The sequence below is a fragment of the Adiantum capillus-veneris genome, chromosome 2 (genome assembly GCF_014529385.1).
Source record: "Adiantum capillus-veneris isolate H3 chromosome 2, ASM1452938v2, whole genome shotgun sequence".
Taxonomy (NCBI): Eukaryota; Viridiplantae; Streptophyta; class Polypodiopsida; order Polypodiales; family Pteridaceae; genus Adiantum; species Adiantum capillus-veneris.
The window spans coordinates 122,937,618-122,945,206 of NC_140932.1; the positions used below are offsets into that span (position 1 = coordinate 122,937,618).

The 7,589-nt window shown below is 43.1% G+C and overlaps 1 pseudogene across 1 annotated transcript; it reads right to left on the bottom strand.

The window, feature by feature from the left end:
* Nucleotides 1–1,804: 1,804 nt before the first annotated feature.
* LOC147463518 (cytochrome P450 71B9-like) lies at nt 1,805–3,563 on the bottom strand (annotated as a pseudogene). The gene is made up of 5 exons (XR_015185204.1): nt 3,382–3,563; nt 3,061–3,304; nt 2,841–2,897; nt 2,669–2,758; nt 1,805–2,573 (listed from the first exon to the last, which is right to left on the bottom strand). The product of XR_015185204.1 is annotated as a cytochrome P450 71B9-like (transcript).
* Between the last annotated feature and the right edge of the window lie 4,026 nt (nt 3,564–7,589).

Here is a 7,589-nt window from a genome sequence, read left to right on the forward strand (position 1 = left end):
CTCCGCGATGAAACTGAAGAATCAAGTCACCATGAAATTTTTGCAAGTGCTTGACAAAGAACGAAGAATCAGATACCAAAAGACATTGGAAACGTTGAAAAACCGTCTCACTCGTCGTCAACCCGAAGACTACTTCAACATATAAAGTTGTGTCAAGGAACGACACAGACGAGGAGGGGAAGAATGATAACAGTAAGTTAACGCGGACACCATTTTTCGAAGTTCTCCTAATAAAACAATTATTATTTTGATAAATTAAAAATATTATAACTTTTATTTTCTTGATAAACTTTGTAATTAATGAACCGGGACTACAAGCTTCCAGATTGTATCACCCAATCAATTCCCAGCTTTGGTAGAACTCTAGATTATTAGTTTTGACCACTCAAAAACTTTGGCTAAGGTATACAAACCATTTTTTGTAAGTTTTTTATAAGTTTTGGATAAGAAACACACAGCATGAGCTAACGACGGTCACTTCTCTCGCTTCCTACTCCCTCTCCGATTGTCACATTGCAAATGCATTTGTTGCATTACAACTGCAGGTAAGAGCTCTACGCATTGCCGTAAGCCATTCACGATATTTGTAGCTTTTGGCGTCCGACCCACGACTTAATTTCATCATAATTAAAAATTCACACTTTTAGATCGAAAACTAAACATAAGTGGTGTATTGAGACATCATTGCTAAGCATTTAGATGCATTTTGCGTCGAAAACGATTAGGACAAAAACCCACTGCTGTTAATAATAAGATTTTGAAACTTGACCTAAAGTGGGATTTAAGGCCATAGTCATGTGTACTTAGGTTTTATAAACTTGTCCTATAAGTTTCGTTACGTTTGGATGTCATTTGATGTTGTAACGGATATGATTTGTTTGTCGATAAACGATTTGCTTTTGGTGATTTCAGTCACTTAAGTGTAGCTTGAGTTAGATGCGAGTTGTTAGTTGTTTTTCGAAAGATTGACAACCTCTAGTAACCTCTATGCACTAATCGAGTCAGCTTCGTCTCACGGTTTGACAAATTAATCGTGGTTCAAAATGGTGAGGTTAGACATGCCTCCCACATAGCTCAAAACTCAAACATCAAAATAAAGATTGAGACTTGGTGGCACAACTTCAAAAGTAGGACAGAGAAAGAATCTTCCGCTAGATAATGATAGCTCAAAAGCTTAAACATTAAAACACTTGCTACCACATCTACAAAAGCACCACACAGTATAGTCACAATCGACTAAAACAAGGGCTTGCACAAGACAAGTTTTTGGGAGAGGTTACACTGTATTTTTCTTGCCTTTTATATAAGCTACAATAAGCACGTGGACTGCTTTGTATGAGATCTCAGAGAGACACTTTGACATAGAAGCATTATAATCTCGAGCATCTTTCAACATGTGTTGTCAAGCATAAAGAACGAACACGAACAACGCTCACCACCTGAGGCTACACAACGGCGCCATTGAATGCAGTCGCCCGTAAAAGCATGGGATTCAACAATCTTGAAAACGATCCAGACGACACCCGCCTTCCGCATTAAACAGGTAGGACTGCCGTATCGAACACCTCTCTGCACCTCGTCCTCTGGCAGGAGGAGCTCGAAAAGACTCATACATGTTGCACGCGCCATCTCCTCTGCTAGGAGCAAGGTAAAAAGGACGAGATTTGTTGCACGCGCCACCTCCTCTACTAGGAGGGGGGCAAAAAGCGAAAGGGTTTGCTAATCGTTCTAATGAAACTTTAGTAAACCTAACACGTGGCAGCCATCTAGCAAGAGTATCGAACGGCCGTAGCATTGCAAAAAATTTGCATCTAAAACCCTATGGCCTTCCACAGGCCAATAAACTTATCAAGCAATTACACATGGTATCCGATTTAAACATAAACTACTATGACCATTATTTACACAGTGACACCCATCCTCATATTAACGAGGCCTGCCTCCTAAAGCTAATGGTGCAAGTTGCAGAGGCTTTGGAATAGCCAGCAGCGGCATCGTTCTGATGCTGCTGATGCCCCTCTGCTCAGACATGTCCACATCCACGTGTGTTTGCCCATCTGGAAGCTCCCATTCGAATGTTCTCACAAGGTTAGCCACAGTGATATGAAGCACAGACAAAGCTAGCCGCAAGCCCGGGCATACCCGCCTCCCTGATCCAAAGGAAGGAGATCATAATGCTGCCCTTTTACATCCAAGTCTTTGCCATCGAACCTCTCTGGGAAGAATTCCTCTGCATTTTCCCATACATCCGGATCTCTTCCTATGGCCCATACATTCACATACACGAGTGTCCCCGCAGATAAGGTGTACTTGTCCAGCTTCACCGCCTCATTTGCAACATGGGGGAACATCAGAGGGACTGCTGGATGCAAGCGGAGCACCTCTTTGACCACTTTCTCGAGGTATGGTAGCTTTGATATATCCTCATCGGTTATGAAGTGATCATCCTCCTTCGCCATTATGTCGTCGATCTCGTGCTGAAGCTTTTTTAGGCAACGTGGATTTCTGAAAAGCTCTGCCATGGCCCATTCTAATGTTAGGGCTGTTGTAAGGATGCCAGCAGACAATACTTCCTGTTAAGCACAAAAGGCCCAAAGCTAAATCAGAGGTCTAGAAGAGTGAAAAGGACTCTCAACACTGAAAACAGAGAGTTGAGCATGGTGCCAACCAAAATGGTGCCCTTGATCTCTTTGATACTCAGAAGTTCACTTTGATCACCACAAGTTCTCTGGTCAGTTTCTTCTCTGGAAAGGAGAACCTGCATACATACATACACAATATATATGAGCTTTGAAGCTTCAAGTTAATCTAGGCAAAGATGAACCTTGCCTTCATCAAACCTGTAGCAAGTCCTTTGGAAGATCATCAGCTTTACTGGTCTTCATCAACTTCCTTCTCTGCGAAACCATGGTTTCAATAATCTTATCAACACGCTTATGATAGTTCCTCATCGTCCGCTTTTGTGGCAGATCAAGAAGTTTGAGCCAGGGCACAAAATCCCCTATGGTTGGGGCGAACAACTTCTCCTGCTCTTTCAGCATTGAAGGAAAAACCGCCTACCTCAGCAAGTGTCTTGGAATGAAGAACTCGGCTAAGGGATTCGGCATTCATCACAATGAAGGCTTCACCAAGCTCAACAGCTTGTGTGCCATTGCGAGACTCTTGGATGAGGCTCTGAAGCAAGTTGCGAACTTCCTCGTATCGCACGTGCTGGAGGGCTTGAAGGCGGTTGGCAGTGAAGAGCTCCAAGGTGCAAAGCTTGCGGAGGATCACCCACTGCGGGTTGTAGCTGGCGAGAACGATGCTGCTGCCATACAAGACGTAGTCAGAAACAATGAAATGGGGGCGATTGGCAAGGAGTTTGTCGTGGGTGTGGAGGACCTCCTGGGCAAAATGGGAGTTGCAGACGACGATGGCACGCTTGGAGCCGAGGCGGAGGCCAACGATGGGGCCGATGCTGCGAGCAAGGCGGGCGAGGACATGATGCGGGCAGCCGGTACTAGACAAGGGCAAGTGACCGATAAGGGGCCATGAACCAGGAGGGCCTGGAGGGAAGCGATCATCACGAGCTGCTGAATTTCTGAGTTTGAGAGAGACGAATTGCAAGATGACAGTGAAGGCAAGAACCAGAAGAGCCACCGGTAAAATGGCGACCATACTCTCTCTCTCTCTCTCTCTCTCCGCCCAATGTTCACCATATAAAATTTACCCTATCCCTATCTCTCAATTATGTTGTCGCTTCACAAAGTCTTTCATTGTCCGTGTCGTGTCCATTTTTTCTTGAATAGTTTTACCCAGGGCTAGAAAAATACATTGTTTCTAACCGATCAAAATAAGGGGAAACTTGAAATTCTCCAGGTTTTCAAGTCAAAATTTGAAGCTTTTGCCGGTAATCACACTAAAACTTGTGTAAATTTATTGGTTTTCTTAAAGGCTATCTCAAAATCTAACCGGGATTGTATAATTTCAGCCGGTTAAAATACACTAGACCTCGGGTTTTTTCTAACAGTGGTTTTACCACGTCTCTTGCTCTCCTAATAACACAAATCATTCAAGGAGGGAGGTGAGGGGATCGACAACCTAGAAGTCCAAGGCGGCATCTCCAAGAGGACTAAACTTGCGTAGTGTGTGAAAATCGAGGCAAATGAAAGGAGGGTGACACAAAAATCATGGCTGATCGGGACCTCGCCATCCGGTTTGAACCCATCACCTCAAGGCCTGAGTTTTGAGTCACATGGGCTAACCACCCCACTTGCGTGCACATCGTATGTCCCTCCCTGTTTTTATGATCTTTATTGTAGATCAACATGCACTGTCCTGGTTTACATGGTTTAATTCATGCATGGGTTTAGTTTTAATGTGTGATGTTTACAGTTGCAAACGCCCTGGTTTTTTGTGCGTGCACTCGTGGACCGTGGATCCCCTCATTGAATGCGTTGTGTTATTTAGTCATGAGGTCTTGCTCTTGATCAACTCTACCCACTTTAACCATCTAAGGGTGCGTTTAGATGAGCCCAATGGCAAGTGGGTGCTCTTTCACCTGCCTCCGCCTTACTAGTTCATAAGAGAAGACGAAAAGGATGAAAAAGTAAACTGGCCAATCTGCAGCAGTAGTGAATCACAGTAGTCTGACTGGCAGTGATACTTCTTTTTCCGCGTTGACCCACCTTGCACTTTGTGTTGCAAATGTGCACGGAAGATAGCCTCTTCTGAGGGGGGAGGGGGCTCGCCTGAAACTTGGTGGGTCCGAAAATAGAGCTCTTTTTACGCCAATAGGCATGTGCTAACATGGACGCAAATGCTTCGTTTCCTCTGCCACCACCGCACCGGCTGAACCGAGCCTAATATATGATACAATACAACGGCAAGGAGAATGGCATTTACATGTGTCGACAAATGCAAGATTCGGCTCTTTTCTAGCATAAAATGTTAAGGTGAGTAGCTGTTAGTCACGTGGGCTTCGAGAAACATTCTTTGAGAGGCGTGAGCAGCCTAAGATGCAATACAATGGTGAAGAGAATGGCCTCTACATGCATCGACAAATGCAAGCTTCGGCTCTTTTCCAACTTAAAATGTCAAAGGTGAATAGCCGTGAGTCATGAGGGCTTCGAGAAACATCCTTTGAGAGCCATGAGCATCCATGATTCGTGAGGTAGCAGAAGGCGACTCCACCTTTCGACAATGATAGAGAGCAGTTGAGGGTTTGCAGCTTTCAATGTGCCCATTTGCCAATCGAACGTTTATTCATATTTGCCTAATTGCTAGCCTTCCCCAAGCTTCCCATACTTCTTTTGTTGCAATGACAATACCAGCTTCACTATCTAGAATATCCATGGTTGTTACATCATTGTATTGTGCTAGAAGGGTTGTGTTTCCTTTGTTTCCTTCATAGTAATCTCCTATATCATAGGCATGGATTTGATCATTTTTGCTCGCAATTCTTTCTTATGCAACTCCAATTTTTTCTTTGGTTAATCTTGTTATACCCTTTTTTTTCAGGGTACCTTGTAGAACTCCCTAGAGATGTGGTCTTATCTTCAACAGCTCAACCAATGTGATGGTACATTGAATGTAAGCCGACATGATTGAGTGCAAATTCTCCACATCCAAAGTTTTCTTTGGTCTATTCAATTTTGTGGTTTTATAGACCAGAGATGTTTCTTCGTTTTCTCCCAAGTATGAGGGTAATGTCTAGAGAGCCTTTGATAGGCTAGATTGCTTTGATTCCCAATCTACGTACAAAGATTGTTCTTCCAGCTCCATGGGTGATTGATCTAGCCAAACTTCCTCAATTAGAGTCGATTTCAGAGTTTAACTTCTATCATTCACTTCTCTAACCCATTCCCATAGATGATTTGACCAATCTTTCTCTACTAAGGGAACTCCATCTAGCCCTTCCTCACTATCTGGAACTATCAATTCAGATTTGCCAATTCTTATTACCATGTCGCTCTAACTCAGCCTTTGCTAAACACTAGGGCCCATAACACCTAGTGTGCATGCATTTAGCAAAGACAAATCCAAACCTGCATATCCATAATTGTACTTGCCAATGCTTATGGATAATGTTATGCTCACAACCCACTGGGAACAAACAAAATACTTTCCATGTGAAAGCAATGGTAGCACAGGATGTGAAAATTGATCACACCTAGGCACCAAATGAAACATGTTCATGAACAGAACATAGGTTTGCTACCTATGTAAACAACCATCTGTTGAAGTTTTTCAACAACACAAAAAGACATGATGACCGAGAGCGGTGAGAGAGGATATAGGCAGATCTTCTAATCAAAGAGCTTGTTGAGTTGATGTGTCTGCTAACTAAGTTCATTTCTTGAGAGCTAACAACCTCAAAGAGTCTCTGTGCCCCATCCAAGTCACTTCCCTAAGTATGGACATTAGTATGTTAGTGCCGGATAGCTATGCTATAGACATCTATTGCAACAATCCGCTAGTATTGGTGCCATTGCCGGGTAATGATCCTTAGGTGGTGAGAAGTATTTAGAGCTTCTTTTTCAAAGATTCGTCATCCATTCCATTTATTCTTTGGCACTAAAGCATCCAGACGTGGATTTAGTGCTTGATAGAGTCTAGAGGGTCAAGGGACCGATTAGATCTATCCTTGAAGAGCAAAGACAGTTGTGAGTGAGATACCAAAAGCATTTCATTCTTCAAACACACTTTTAGAGTACTATTCTGTTTTGTGTTACGACTTTAATTTCTATCATTTTTTTTTGTATTTGTTCCAAGTTTCTTTCCAACACATAGAAGTGGAGTAAGTAGAAACTATCACTATCAAATTCGGCCGAAAAGATTAGAGCAAAAAGGTCTAAAAACCATATTTGGGTTAAAAACACCATAACTCTGAAAATTAGAAATTTTGATCGTAGAGACCTAAAAGTCGATCAAAACTCAAGAATTTGGTACCCAAGGGCCTTAGAGAATCCACCAGGAGAAAATTGATAAGTTTCATCAGATTTTGTGGTGGGACATGGATCGTGTAACATTTAATGGTCTAGTAACTTGTGTGTAGCGGAAAATAGCATAGACATAGTGAGCATTTCATTAAGACTAGATTCCTAATGAGCATAGCAAGAGTGCTTCGATGGAGAGAGCAACAAAAGCATAACACCTAGTTAGATAGGCATAAACAATACTTCAAAAGAGAGAGAAATTGTAGCTTGCTACAGTGTCACTTTCACTTTCACAGGACAGTTAGTTTACAGTTGGGCTTTGGTCAATTGGTCTTTGGTCTGGTCGGTTCACACTAGACGGACTCGTTGGGCAAAGACATGTGGCAGGGTGGTCTAGTGGACATCATGGCCAGGTCACCACCGCCACCCAGTGGGGTTAGACTTAGATGATGTTCTTTATGAGCCATCGGTGGCTCTTGATGATTGTACATAAGAGTAGTCGTTTTGGGCCAGTGGAATTATCTTGTACGTAGAGGTCTAGAGTGAGTGGGTTTTTACACAGAGCACGTCTTCACCATCCCGGCACATCTGAGCCTCGACACCCCCATTGTACCTGTGAGTCATGGGCTGGAGCTGAATGTGCTGCCACGCCAGAGTCTCTGTATCAGTCTT